General features: G+C 37.5%; 1 protein-coding gene across 24 annotated transcripts in view; it reads left to right on the top strand.

Moving 5' to 3' along the window:
* Nucleotides 1–15,818, top strand: part of ROBO2 (roundabout guidance receptor 2) — a 1,669,704-nt gene that overhangs the window by 1,089,795 nt on the left and 564,091 nt on the right. The window lies entirely within an intron of this gene.

The raw sequence follows: 15,818 nt of genomic DNA on the forward strand, positions 1-15,818 counted from the left end.
CAGCTTCCTGCCCAGAATCGTGTAAAGGCATCTACTCAGAACTTTTCACAATGGTTTACAAGATTATTCAGGCCCCTTTCTGCCTCTTTGACCTCATCTGCTCAACACCCCACACCTAAATTTAAAACTTTCCTTTTTGATGTTCCGTTTCTGACTTAGGGCTTTTGCATTTGTTCTTTCTGCTAACTGAAACGTGATTCCTCAGATTTTTCCGTGGGCAAATCTTTCAATTGATTTAACAAGTCCCTATCTAATAACATCTCTTCAGAAATATGGGCATCCCTAACTAAAATTACTTCCCTTGAAACAGTATTGGGCTGCCTCCTTTACCTGTCTCAGTGTTTTCTTGTAGCTCTTTTCACCTCCCGGAAGTGTGTGTGTGTGTGTGTTTGTGTGTGTAAACAGCAATGAAGGGGCTGGCACCTTACTCTACTTGTAAGCTAAGAAATTAAGAGTGCCACAACTTCATGAATGCTGGGAGGAGAAATGAGATATCTGGATCAGAGATGATGGGCTTCATTAGTCATGTCAGAGCAAGGAGGATGATGTTATGTTCATTTCAATCTACCTTGTCCCTGAAGTGATTTGGAGGCAGTGCTGTGTGGCCGAGGGAGATGACACACACATAGTGGGTTAGTCACATGGCCAAGGAACCCAGATCTTGGGAACCTGAATGTTTTATAAAAGGCAATAAGGAAACTGCCTAACCTTTGCCCCAGAGGAAGACATTGCCTTGACTATATTGGATAATAAGCAAATCTGCCTTCTGCTCTCAAGAGAGCTCACCACCAATTTTAGAAGACTATTTGGTATGTAAATATACTTGAAAAGATCATTTGGAGTAAAGGGGATTAGTGGCTCTGTTAGCAAGATGTGCAGAAACATGAAAGACCCATGGAAAAATTTCTCCCAACAATAGGCAGGTAGAAATGTTTGTTTATTGTCTGACTCTTCCACTGGGCTCCTAGGGCAGAGACTTAGTTTTGTTTGTCATGCTTAAGAATGTTCCTGTGGTGCCTAGAGCACTGGATGACACATAGTAGATATTCAAATATTTGTTGAGTAAATTAAAATGTGCTCATGGGGTGTTTTTGAGATGTTTATATTCATGCCCTTCTCAACACATGAGACATTTACCATCTGAACAAGGTTTATTTATTTACTTTGAGGTCTGTGTGTGGGCACCTGTGTTTGTGAGCCTAGTGAGAGACAGAGAGGATTCTCAAACATGTGTATTTTGACATAAGTGACATCGTGAATTTTGGTGATTTAATGTTCTGCTTTCCACATGGCAGAAGATAGAGAATTGACCATTTGCTCTGTTAGACTTTTTTTCCGTCAAACCAAGAATATTTTCTGCCATGGTGGTTTTCATGACCATTCTCCCCCCACCCCACACTAACACTGCTGTGTTTTTAACACATTATTGAACGGTATATATATAAATGGAGAACTCCTTTAAATGGTTCTGTTGCGCCTTATTAGGGGCATACATGTTCCCTCCCCACTAAGGAGTGTTGACTTATATAATGACTTACATAATGGTTTAGAAGTTGAGACTTCTGTGTACATTTAGGGCAGCTTTCCATGTGTGCATTAGCAACAGAAAAGTGAATTTTTAGATATACAATTAAGTGGATTACTTCTATAATTAGTCTCCAAATATATGTCTCAATAATAGCTGAAAAAGAAGAGGAAGATTAAAAGTAATACCTCAGTAGTAGACAGTGGCCTACCCTATCTGTTGTTGCAATCATCATATCCAAGGCCCCGTTGATCGCCATTGACTTAAACTGAAGTATAGTCAGGAATTAGACATGTTTGACCGTCTTTATAGACCCACTTTTGGTTTTAAGAATAAAATTCAAAGGGGTCTTAACTGGAAAATGCATTATTTTTTTTTTTTTTAAACTGAGATAAGGGCCAACACAGACATCTCTGTTTTACTAATTAAATTTCTTTTCTCCAACAAGTTTATTGAGATGTAGATCATATACCATACACTTCACCTACATACGGTATACAAGTCAGTGGTTTTTCGCATATTCACAGAATTGTGCAACCATCAGTACAATCTAATTTTAGAACTTTTTTGTTCTCTAACAAAAGAAACCCTATATCCTACTCCTCATCTACCACCCCTCTGCCAGTGCTGGGAGGCCACTAGTCTGCTTTCTGTCTCTGTACATATGTCTGTTTTGGACATTTCATGTGATAGAATCATGTACTATCTGTCTTTTGTGACTAGCTTCTTTTCCCTAGCCTAATGTTTTCAAGGCTCACCCACGTTGCAGGACGTATCCATACTTCATTACTTTTCTTGCAGAGTACTATTTCATATCATTTATCCTTTGAATTAATCAATTCACGGACATTTGAGTTGTTTCCATTTTTTGTCTATTATAAATAATACTGCTGTGAGCATTTGTGTACTAATCTTTATGCGCACCTATATTTTCATTTCTTTTGATGTTAACGTGGAGTGGAGTTGGTAGGTCATATGGTGACTCCATGTATAACCTTTTGAGGAACTGCAAGACTGTTTTCCAAAACAACTGTGCCATTTTACTTTCCTACTGGCGATGTATGAGATGAATGTATTTTAATTCACTTTGAAAAGAAAACATTGGGTGGCCTTTATGAGTTGGATATGGTGTTTTATAGTGAAACAATTTTATATTGTAATAATACACCTTAAATTTCCATCGGTGCTGATTTCTAATCCCACCAGTGATTGTCTTCTAAGTCTTCTCCAATCACCCTGTAAAGTCTTTCAAATGAAATTAACCCAAATTGAACTTTTCACTTCTAGTAGAGACTTCAATAATAATATAAATCCTGGAAATGATAGCACCTCAGAGCTAGAAATTTTTGCAGCTATGCAATACCGCTCTGCCATTGGTTGGACACATGGAGAACTGAAGCTCAGTGATTTTATGTGCCTTGTCACAGATTCCTTTGCTACGAAATGGTAGAGCTGTAGCTAGGGTAGAGAGATGTTTATCTCTATACCATGCTTCTCTGGAGAGACTCTTTCCTACTTCTCAGCCCTGGAACTCTTTTAGAAGAGTTCGACACTCTTGTTCCTGAAATGACTAACTATTTTCTGAACATGTCAACAGGAGTAATAGCTTGAGATGTGTTGAGGTTATTTATTTGACTTAGCACATGCTTACTGAGCATCGCTTATAAACAAGGCAACTGGCTATACGCCCTGTGAGGAGCATAATGACCTGTGAAATGGTTCCCACCTTCACCAAGATCACCCTTTAGAAGAGAAGATAACACCTGTTTGAATCACTAAAGCAAAAGTAGTGTCTGATAAATGGTTGAAGATATACACAACATAGTGTGAGAACTCAGAGAAGGAATAGATGATTTCCAGCTGGTGCAATCTGAGGGAAGTCAGGATCAAACAAGTCACTTATAGGAAGAGTGGGACTTTAGTAGGCAGAAAGATTGGAAATTGCATTAAAGCAAAAGGAATAATAGGAGGAGTGGCACATGCGATGACAAAGGTATGCTAAGGCAAAGGCAAGAAATCTAGTGGAATTGTAACATAGTTTGTCCATAAGGCACAGAGTGTAAGAGTACTGATTCAGTCAACAAACACTACTGAATGAGTCCGAATAAATATTTTAAACTTTTTATGCCTTTTTATCTGTAAAATCGGCGTGTTGATAATATGTATGTCATGACAGTTGGTGTGAGGAATAAATGTGTATATATATATATAAGAAAACACACACATATATCTGTGTAGAGAAATTATATGTGAAGCGTTCGGAAGAGTGCCTGTTACTTAATAAGCACCATTTAGGTGTTACTAATTATTTTTATTATATCATTATTCCCTTTCCAGTATCATCTACAAGTAATTTTAAGAGGACTTTGGCTATCAAACTAAGTATGAACTTCAAGATGCATTTCATAATTTTCAGATAATCTTTCAAGCATGGGTCTTCAGGTGACTGATTAAGAACTTCTGTTGCCTCTTAAGGGCAATCATCTGTGGCCACACCTATGCAACTGTGACAAACGTGCTATGACAGGTGCATTTCCATTGCATCATATGCTGATTACAGAACAAATGGGATTCCCAAGAGAGTGGCATTATGAATGAAAGGAATAAACAAGAGAGGCCTACTATAAATAGCAATTTAACAAATAGAGCATGTTCATAATAACCTGCATTTTGGTTCATGTTGACTGATTTTCATATTATCCAAAATATTTTTTACTTGGTGCTTTTGGTGCAGAGTACCATGAAGATCAATATTATATAAGACAAACTTACTTTGTTCTAAGTAAACATTACTAGTACAGAAAATATTGTTTTGAATATCAACATTCAGTCGGCTCTCATATTTTTTTCTCCAGTCCACTTCTCTTTCTTTCAGTTAGTATACACGTTGATTCTCATAATTTTGACAATTATCCATTAATGAGGTTTCCATATTGAGTGGTTGTATATATCGGAAGGTATAATCTGAGTAAAACAGTATCATTACTATTGTGGAAGACCACACACTTCGGGTGGCCAGGAGCTCTAGACTGCAGCTTTTGCTTTCCAGCTAATTAATTGTATGACTTTAGATCCTTACTTTACTGTGTAATCTCCAGAATCCACTTAGCCTTAAATTCTGTTATTGTAAGTAATTTTGTTTAATGTTTTATCATTTATGATTATGTTTGAGTACAATTGGAGGAGAAAATTTAGCCTGAAAAAAAATTATCCCAAACCATACACATCCATCTTTTTGAAAATAATCCTTTATTGTCCAATCCACATAGGGTATAACCCTGTATTTTGGTGTGGGCTTCATGATGGGAGTATGGATGTAAGGCCAAATTCCCTAGTCTTAACGATTTATATCCACTTTTATCCATTAACGACCAGTAGAACCCATGGTTTCTTTATTAATGAATTGAATTAAAAAATGATAATATTGAGAAAACAATAGTCTTAAGCCAATGTACTTACTTTATGGCCACTGTAACTAGAACCATATGCAACCCAGCAGTTTCAGCTCAGGAGGTAGGGTTAATAGCCACTTTTTAATTTCCATTGTAAGGATTGATGTGGGATCTTTTGTCCTAGTTTTTGGTTCCAAGTCTTTTTGGAAATGAACTGGAGAACATGGAATATAACTCAGCTATGCCATTACATGTCTTTTCAAATTTAAACAAGGCACCCCCATTTGAAACCATTTTTTGTTTAGAAGATTTGTCTAAAACCTATGTAAGTTACAAACAATTAAAATGTTCATAGCTTATCATAAATAATGAATCTTGGAACACCATATCAAAAACTAATGATGTAGGGCATGGCGACAAACATAACATAATAAAATTAAATTAAAAAATTAAAAATGCTCATAGGTATCAAAAAAGGAAATTTTGGTTTTCAAAAAAAGATTAAATGAAGAAGTTTTCTTTATAAGAAAAGGTTATAGGGGCACCTGGATGGCTTAGTCATTAAGCAGCTGCCTTCAGCTCAGGTCATGATTCCAGGGTCCTGGGATCAAGTACCACATAGGGCTTCTGCTCAGCGGGAAGCCTGCTTCTCCCTCTCCCACTCCCCATGCTTGTGTTCCCTCTCTCACTGTGTCTCTTTCTGTCAAATAAACTTATAAAAAAATCTTTAAAAAAGTTATTAATGTTATAAATCAAGGTTATGGGCACACTTTAAAGTTTTATAATATTTATTTCCAAATACTAGCAAATGCTAAAATACAGTTAAATTAAATCATTTAGGCATATCTGATAATTATAGAATATAGTTTTCAGGGTAACACTAAATTAAGGGAAATTCAGTATGAACCTGGCAACAGGCATTCTAAGATGTGTTTGTATTTTTAATGTGAACTCTAATGTTATTGTCAAATAATAGTGTAGTTATTGATGGAGTACATTGTTGATCTTTTAAATTAGGGAAGGCTTTTCACCTTCCCCTCCTTAAATATGCAACAGCTTGGGACGCCTGGGTGGCTCAGTTGGTTAAGCGGCTGCCTTCAGCTTAGGTCATGATCCCAGCGTCCTGGGATCGAGTCCCACATCGGGCTCCTTGCTCGGCGGGGAGCCTGCTTCTCTCTCTGCCTCTGCCTGCCATTCTGTCTGCCTGTGCTCGCTCTCTTTCCCTCTCTCTCTGACAAATAAATAAAATCTTAAAAAAAAAAAATATGCAACAGCTTGTCTATTCTAAAGTACCTTCAAGGGGCGCCTAGGTGGCTCAGTGGTTAAAGCCTCTGCCTTCGGCTCAGGTCATGATCTCAGGGTCCTGGGATCGAGTCCTGCATTGGGCTCTCTGCTCAGCAGGGAGCCTGCCTCCTCCTGTCTCTCTCTGCCTACTTGTGATCTGTCTGTCAAATAAATAAAAACAAATCTTAAAAAAAAAAAAATAAAGTACCTTCAAATGTCAACAACTACAGAAAGAAACCTTCACCCAAATTCCAATCACGTGAACCACTCCCCACCTGGTTCATTGATTGGAAGAGAAACTGAGTAAGAAGGATGTAAACTTTGAAAAGGAAAATGCCAGGGAATTGAGCAATTCCCCGGCACTTTTATCTTCATGCAGGATGGACTGTAAAGAGTTAGAACATGAATCTGATGGTCCCAGAACTACTTTTTTCGCTGCTCAAGAGTTAAGAGATATTCTCTTATTCTCAAGAGTTAAGAGCTAACAGTGAAAGAGTATTTCCAGGGTATCTGAGCCCTCTACTCGCAAATCTTCAGGCATCATTCAGTTGATTTTTTCAGCTTCCTTTTCTCCTCACAAATGCAGTTTAATAATTTCCCCAGAAAAGAAGTGCTAACAGATTTAACTGGGGAGTTCCTCGCTCACCGTCATGAAAACATGTAGGTGATTTTGTAGCTAAGTATGGTTTTAAGTGTTTCAACCCGCCTTCGTGATTTGAAAGCCTGGATAATGTCAACTTCTCATACAAAATGAAAGAGAAAAAGAATGAGAAGAATATGTACAACATGTGGGTACAGGGTTTGGGCAAAGATCCCTCCTCTCCCCCTGCCCCATACACACATGGTTGTAAGATATGAATAAACTTGAGTTGTTTGATGCCTGCTCTCTACTCACAATCCCACAGGCAACTTTTATTTTAAGAAGAACATTTTCCAGGCTATAAATGATTATTGTTCTTTTCAGTTAAACTGTAACACCTGTGATGTTCCTCAGCTGGATGTTATGAAACTCTCTCCAGATTCTTGAGGCTCCCAGTAAATGTGTCTCATTGTGTTCAGATTTGATTCCAAGTTGGTTCAACTTTTCTTTTCAGAAAGTGGTTTTTACCTTCCTAAGCAGCCGCTAAAGATGGCCTGTGCCATCAGACAACCAGGCACTTGTTTTTATAGTCTGTCTTAGGATTCAGTTTAAGTGCTCTGAACATGGGGTCCTACAGGAGTTTATACATAATCTTTGTATTAGAACTAGGCCAGTAGGTGCAAGGATGTATCTGGGAAGGGCAATCTCTGTGAAGGATAAGAGGCTGGGGTAGTGGTGTGTGTGTGTGTCGGGGGGGGACAGGGGAGAATGTTGAAAAAGTGAAAAACTGAACATTTGAATGAAATGAATTGGACCAGCATTTGAAACTCTACTATCTAGCAAGTGGACAAGCTGATATTTAGTTCTATGGATTGTTAACATTCACATAAAACAGAATTATTTAGCATTTACTGAATCCTTTTTGATAATCAATTTGGGATCAAATGCAAAAGAACATGTGTCTGGCTTTGTATGACCCCAAATTCTTCCGTTTTCCCTTTGAGCAGATGACATGCCTTCTTTGCCGACTGATATTGGTTGCTAGGAGAAGTGCACTGGGCTGGTCTCCTCTTACCCAGCAGTAAAACTAAAGAGTGTATTGAGTAAGAGAAAGAGCGGCAGAACACAGCACAGGCCATGAATCATGACTTGTCTCCAATATGTCCACTTTGCTCCCATTTTTTGTCTCCTTAAAAACTTTTGTTTTTACCAATGATGCTTTCTTTCAGCCACTATCTATAATCCTTTTGGAGCCTGAGGGGATGAGGGTTTGCTAAAGCAAGAGACTGTGCTGCTAAGAGTCCACTCAGAGCCATGATAAAAGCCTTGAGAGTTATTCATGGGGCCACATTAGTGAGAATGCCCTGCTTGGTGAATAGCATTAGTCAGCCGCCTTTGAAACCGGGTGATTAATACCTTCTGTTTTTAATGGGGGGGAAAAGGCAGACAAGAAAGGTCTTCATACTACTTCGGCTCCTTTGCAAATTAGATCTTATACATTGTCAAAGCTTTAGACAAAGAAGTTGCTAAATTTTCACTACCTGAAAGTCTTTTTTTTTTTTTTTAATAGTGTTTCATGAACTGTTAAGATACAATTGAAATGGTGAGAATATCCCCAGTGAACACTTATAAAAAAAAAAAAAAAAACGTTTGGCCATTCTTTTATTTTGATGGTGTTTGTGATGACCATCAAGCTAAGAGGTGATATTAGACCTTATATCCAAAATGTTGTCTGAACTGATCCCTTTCACAGCATCCAAATCACATTTTTGTTTGTTTGATAAAGCAACTAATTACAATACTCTTGAGATTTTAGAGACGCATCTAATGAGAAAGTGTTAAGGGTGGCAGGTGTTAGTTTCCCATGAGCACTTGGATATAAGGAACGGTGTGATTACAAAGACGTTGTTATGTGTGTCTGTCTGTCTGTCTATTGATAACTACAGGAGAGTTTAATGTAAGGGACTAGAGAGGTTATCATTACGATCTCTCTTCTCTATATCTTTCCATTACATTGGATACATGGTATAATTCAAATAAAATTATTTGAGGTTTAGGAACCGTGTCAATTATCTGAGCTGCATTGTTAGAAAAACTTCCAGGTTTGAGGGCTCCTGTATGGCAGCTAGAAAATGCAAGTTGATGCTTTCTCATGCTGTTTTTAGCATGATTCTCATGTCATCTAGACTGGTAATATTTGGATGGTAAAGCAGACCAGCCCTTAGTGTGCTTTTATGATTATTTTCATTCTGCTGTTCACTTTACATTTTAAATCTATTTTTTTGATGTAGCAGCCTAGTCTGGTCCTTGTACTCATGTTCATGGAAAAGCCTTTATTGTGGTCTGAATATGAGAACAAACAATGTTTAAAAAAAGCTCTGTGCGATGCTTCCCACAACCTGTTTTTCACTCTGTGGAAGTGAAATAGCTTGTTAAGAGGTGGTAATACCCAAGGGCAATCAGAGATGAAAATGTAACGATTTGGTGGGTGATGTCTAGAGATCAGCTTCAAGTGAGGTCTGATTGAACATCTTTATTAGTGATATCAAGGAGAGAACAAAATGATAAAAAGAAATTATATATCCAATATTAGAAAGCTACCAGAACCGAACCCTCCCTAACACACCCCCTTGATGATTTGCAGAACTTCTTAGCAGAGAAAGAACTAATGCTTTATTTGGTATATAAATGCAAATAAATTCTTCAGGGAAATAATCAGGAATCCAGATATCTAAGTAAAGGGAGAAGCCAGCAAACCAATAAAACTGAAAGGGCCTGGGGCATAAATACAGGAGTGGGTGCAAAGAGCGAATGAGATTCGGATTAGAAGTGCTGTGTCCTAGTTTAAAGGTCAGAAGATTCTAGTGCCCATTTAGGCTGGAGTGTTGCCTCACTGACGAGGGAGAGCCCCTCTCAATGAATGTGGCTCAAGTGCCATTGAAATACTTCTGTCATTTTGCACTTCATTGCTAGACCATGAGAGTGTGAGAGAGAGATTTTGGCAGAATAGAACAGATTCTTTTGGAAAATCCCTGTCCACTTAGAACTAGAGAAGGATGTACTTACTGTCTCTGAATATCCTTGCCGAAGATCATGAGAAAAAATATTAAGATGGATCCCATTAAGGCTTTGTTAAATATTGAAAGAAAAGATTGACAAAAATGTAACCATGTTTAAAAGAGTTCACCCACTACTTTTCATGACTGAGTCACAGAAATTTGGAAGCAATGAGTTAAGCTTAGGTGAAAAATACTCAGATTTTAAAATTATTCTTGAACTAAGTTATAGGAGATGATTAATGCAAACACGCATTGTATTTCAAAAGAAAGGTGTTAGGGGTGCCTGGGTGGCTCAGTGGGTTAAAGCCTCCACCTTCAGCTCAGGTCATGATCCCAGGGTCCTGGGATGGAGCCCCGCATTGGACTCTCTGCTCAGCAGGGAGACTGCTTCCTCCTCTCTGTCTCTGCCTGCCTCTCTGTCTACTTGTGATCTCTGTCAAATAAATAAACAAAATCTTTTATTAAAAAAAAAAGAAAGGTGGTAAACAATATGAATCCACTTTGTAAATAGACAAGAATTTTAACCAGACGCATGGGTTGAACAGGATCCAGAACGTAGTTCTTTTATTGCTTTCAACAATAGTGAGGTCTTCTTAGGCATGCACCCTTTGGGGCTCTCCAGTTTAAGAGAAATGTGAAAAATTTTATAGTCTCTGTTCTGCAGACAGCTGTAAAATGGTAGCTGGATTGGTAAATAACACCTAAGGTGGGCTGCACGGGTTCAACTTCTTCCTTGTGTTTTTCTTCTGGTCTTGTTATTTTTAATAAATTAATGGTAGTGAGCACAATAACATCCTGAAATTGGATTTTAAAATCACCTTTCTCGGTTTAAAACATTTCCAAATGTTTGGTAGGCATCACATGGCAGTTAGTACCCAAGGCTTGGTGATTATTTTATATCCTTCATGATAAGTCCAAGAGAACAGAAGGAATGCGGAACTGACTGCCAATGCCCATTGATGCCTTCCTGTTCTTGTAGTCTCCTGGCGCCTTGGCTAGTCAGGGAAGGAGCATGATACTGTGGATTGGGTACCTTAAAGCTATTAGGGCCCGTCACTGTTTCTAGCTTTGCTGATCCTAAAACCTCCTCTGTCCCAACTACTCAACTTTGCCTTTGTAGGGGAAAAGTGGCCATAGACAATATATAAATGAACGAGCAGGGCTGTGTTCTAATAACACTCTATTTATGGACACAGAAATTTTAATTTTAAATTTTTTTTACATCATAAAAAATATCCTTTTTTTCTCACACTACTGTTTTCTTTTCACTGTTTCTTTATGATCTGAAAGTGAAAAAAAAAATTCTTGTATATGCATCACAGCAAAACAGAGAGTGAGCCCGATTTGGTTTGGGGTTATAGCTTGTTGAATATAAAATACCCATTTTTCATTAGAGGGGTAGACGAAAGAGTGGGTTGGGCCATAAGGCAGATGGAACGAGAAGATGGATATTCCCCTCCCCATCCTATATCATTTCTCCAAATCTACCACTTGTCATCCATCCTCTCAGCTTACATCTGGAATGCACTTACTAGGTGCGGTTGACGCAGCTCTTTAGGTCCAAGACGACTTCAGGCAGGTCGGTGCCCTCCAGTACTACTGTAGTTGAGGTGTTTGTACAGTCTAAAACCTAAAAAGCGGTCCACAGCCCTGTGAGAAGCTTCACCAGACTTGGGCAGTCAAGGAGTGTTGTGATTGCCATTTGGACAAGTACTTGGGAAGGGTGGAAAGGGTATTTAAGGCACGAGCTTAGTAGGTGTGGTGTTTCTCTTTTTAACTTTTAATTTTAATTCCAATTAGTTAATGTTCAGAGTTATAGGAGACACAGGGATTCAACAGTTCTGTACACTACTCAGAGCTCATGGTGGTAAGTGTGCTCTTTAATCCCCATCGCCTATTTTACCCATCCCCCCACCCTCGCCTCCCCTGATGGTAACCATCAGCTCCTTCTCTATAATTGAGCCTGTTTCTTAGTTTCCCTCTTTCTCTCTTTTTTCCCCTTTCCTTGTTTGTTTCATTTCTTAAATTCCACATATGAGTGAAATCATATAGTATTTGTCTTTCTTTGACTTATTTTGCTTAATTATGGTCTGCAGCTCCATCCATGTCCTTGTAAAAGGCAAGAGTTCATTCCTTTCCATGGCTGAGTAATAGTCATGGATGTATATATACACACACATAAAATGTGTACATAATATATATACATAAATACACACGTATACTTATGTGCATTTATCTTACGTTTTCTTTATTGATTCACCAGTCAGTGGAACTTGGGCTGCTTCCATATACTAGATATTGTAAATAATGCTGCTATCCACATAGGGGTGCATATATCCCTTCGAATTAGAGTTTATGTAGGCTTTGGGTAAATGGCCAGTAGTGCTGATTGCTAGATCACAGGGTAGTTCTATTTTTAACTTTTTGAGGAACCTCTATACTGTTTTCCAGAGTGGCTGCACCAGTATGTATTCCTATCAACAGGGAGAGAGGGTTCCTCTTTCTCTCCATCCTATTTCATACCTGTTGCTTCTTATGTTGTTGATTTTAGCCACTCTGACAGGTATGAGGTCATATCTCACTGTAGTTTTGATTTGTCTTTCCCTGATGATCAGTGATGATGAACATCTTTTCACGTGTCTGTTGGATCTGGATATCTCCTTTGGAGAAATGTCTGTACATGTCTTCTGCCCGTTTTTCCCTCAGATTATTTGGTTTTGGGGTGTTGAATTTTACAAGTTCTTTGTATATTTGGGATACTAACCCTTTAACAGATATGTCATTTGCAAAGTCTTCTCCCATTCTGTAGGTTGCCTTTTTTTTATTTTTAAGGCTTTATTTACCTATTTGACAGAAAATGAGAGAGAGCACAAGTAGGGGGAGCAACAGGCAGAAGGAGAGAGGGAAGCAGGCTCCCTGCTCCATCCCAGTACCCTGGGACCATGACCTGAGCTGAAGACAGACGCTTAAGCTTAACTGACTGAGCCACCCTGGCACCCCTGTAGGTTGCCTTTTAGTGCTGTTGCTTGTTCCCTTCGCTGTGCAGAAACTTTTTATTTTGATGAAGTCCCGAGAGTTTCTTTTTTGCTTTTGCTTCCCTTGCCCCAGGAGACATATCTAGAAAGAAGTTGCTATGGCCAATGTCAAAGAAGTTACTGCCTATGTTCTTTTCTAGGATTTTTATGGTTTCAAGACACAGATTTAGGTCTTTATTCATTTAAAATTTATTTGTATGTATGGTGTCAGAAAGTGGTCTGGTTTCTTTATTTTGCATGTTGCTGTCCAGTTTTCCTAACACCGTTTGTTTAGGAGACATTCTTTTTCTTATTGGATATTCTTTCCAGAGATTAATTGACCATAGAGTTGTCGGACTATTTCTGGGTTTTCTATTCTTTTCTATTGATCTATGTGTCTGTTTTTGTGCCAGTGGCATATTGTTTTGATCACTACAGCTTTGTAATGTAATTTGAAGTCTGGAATTGTGATGCCTCCAGCTTTGCTTTTCTTTTTCAAGATTGTTTTGGCTATTCAGGGTCTTTTGTGGTTCCATACACATTTTAGAATTGTTTCCTCTAGTTCTGTGAAAATGCTCTTAGTTTTTGGTCAAATTACCTTAAACGTGTAGATTGCTTTTGGTAGGATAAACATTTTAACAATACATGTTCTTCCAATTCATGAGCATGGAGTATCTTTCTGTTTCTTTGTATCATCTTCAATTTCTTTTTTCAGCATTTTATAGTTTTTGGAGTACAGGTGTTTCATCTCTTTGGTTAGCTTTATTCCTAGGCTTCTCTTTATTCTTAGCGCAGTTATAAATTAGACTGTTTTCTTAATTTCTCTTTCTGCTGCTTCATTATTGGTGTATAGAAATGCAACAGATTTCTGTACATTGATTTTGTATCCTACAACTTTACTGAATTTGTTTACCAGTCTTTATGGTTTTCTATATATAGTTCATGTCATCTGCAAATAGTGAAGTCTTAACTTTTTACTTACTGATTTGGATGCCATTTATTTCTTTTTGCTTTCTGATCGCTGGAACTAGGACTTCCAGTACTATATTGAATAAAAGTGGTCAGAGTGGACATCCTTGTTGTGTTCCTGACCTTAGGGGAAAAGCTCTCAGTTTTTTTCCCACTGAGAATGGTGTTAGCTGTGGGTTTTTCAAATATGGCCTTTATTATGTTGTGATATTTGTTGATATTTATTTGTTGTGACACTTTGTTGAAGATTTTTACCATGAATGGATGTTGCATTTTGGCAAATGCTTTTTCTGCATCTTTTGAAATGATCCAATGGTTCTTATCCTTTCTCTTATTACCATGATGTATCATGTTGATTGATTTGTGAATATTGAACCAGCCTTACAAACCAAGAATAAATCCCACTTGATCATGGTGAATAATTTTTTAAATGTATTGTCGGATTTGACTTGCTAGTATTTTATTGAGGATTTTTGCATCTATATTCATCAGAGATATTGTCCTATAGTTCTTTTCTTTAGTGGTATCTTTATCTGGTTTTGCTATCAGGATAATGTTAGCCTCATAGATTGCAATTAGAAGTTTTACTTCCTTTTCTATTTTTTGGGAATTGTTTAAGATGAATAGGTATTAACTCTTTAAATTCCCCTGTGAAGCAGTCTGGTCCTGGACTTTTGTTTGTTGGGAGGTTTTTGATTACTGATTCAGTTTCTTTGCTGGTTATGAGTCTGTCCAAGTTTTCACTTTCTCCTGTTTCAGTTTTAGTGTTTTGGTGGTGGTTTCTAGGAATGAATTTATTTATTTATTTATTTATTTATTTATATTATTTATCCATTTCTTCTAGCTTGTTTTTATTTCCTTGGCCGTGGTCGTTATTTCTCCTCTTTCATTTGTGATTTTATTTGAGTCCTTCCTTTTTTTTTTTTTTTATTCCCCTTGACAAATCTGGTAAAGGCTTACCAATTTTTTGAACTATCTCCTAATTTCATTGATCTGTTGTTTTTCTTAGCTTCTATGTGATTTATTTTTCTTTAATCTTTATTATTTTCTTCCTTCTGCTGGCTTTTGGCTTTGTGTTTTGTTCTTTTTCTAGCTCCTTTAGCTGTAAGGTTGGATTGTTTGAGATTTTTCTTCCTTCTTAAGGTAGGCCTGTGTTGCTATAAACTTCCCTCTTGAACCACTTTTGCTTCAACCCAAAGTTTGGACCATTGTGTTTTCATTTTCATTTGCTTCCATGTATTTTTTTAATTTCTTATTTCCTGGTCAACCATTTCATTCTTTAGTAGCATGTTATTTAACCTCCATATATTTGTGGTCTTTCCAGATTTTTCTCTCATGATTGACTTCTAGTTTCATAGCATTGTAGTCAGGAAAGATGCATGGTATGACATCAGTCTTCTTAAATTTGTTGAGTCTTATTTTATGGGCTAATATGTGATCTATTTTGCAGAATGTTCCTGTGCACTTGAAAAGAATGTGTATTCTGCTGTTTTAGGATGGAATGTTCTGAGTATATCTATTCTAGTGTGTCATTCAAAATCATCGTTTCCTTGTTAATTTCCTATTTAGATGATCTGTCCATTGATACAGTTAGGGTGTTAAAATCCACTACTGTTGGGGCGCCTGGGTGGCTCCATTGGTTACGCATCTGCCTTCAGCTCAGGTCATGATCCCAGGAATCAAGTTGCTCAACAGGGGGTCTGCTTCTCCCTCTTCCTCTGCCCCTCCCTACCACTCCTATATGCTCTCTCTTAAATAAATTTATCTATTTACTTATTATATTATTATATTAATAATATACAAATTATCATAATAATTTATTATATTATTTATAGGGACTCCTATAATACCATTGTTATTACATTTGATAAAATCACTGAGTTCCCTAGATCTATTCTCATTTTGCATAATTCTTTCCCCTTTTTGTTCAGCTTGATTACTTCCCATTACTCTGTCTTCTAGGTTACTAATTCATTCCTCTGCTTCTTTCATCTT

This window comes from Lontra canadensis, unplaced genomic scaffold, assembly GCF_010015895.1.
Source record: "Lontra canadensis isolate GAN:19392208 unplaced genomic scaffold, GSC_riverotter_1.0 scaffold62, whole genome shotgun sequence".
Classification (NCBI taxonomy): Eukaryota; Metazoa; Chordata; class Mammalia; order Carnivora; family Mustelidae; genus Lontra; species Lontra canadensis.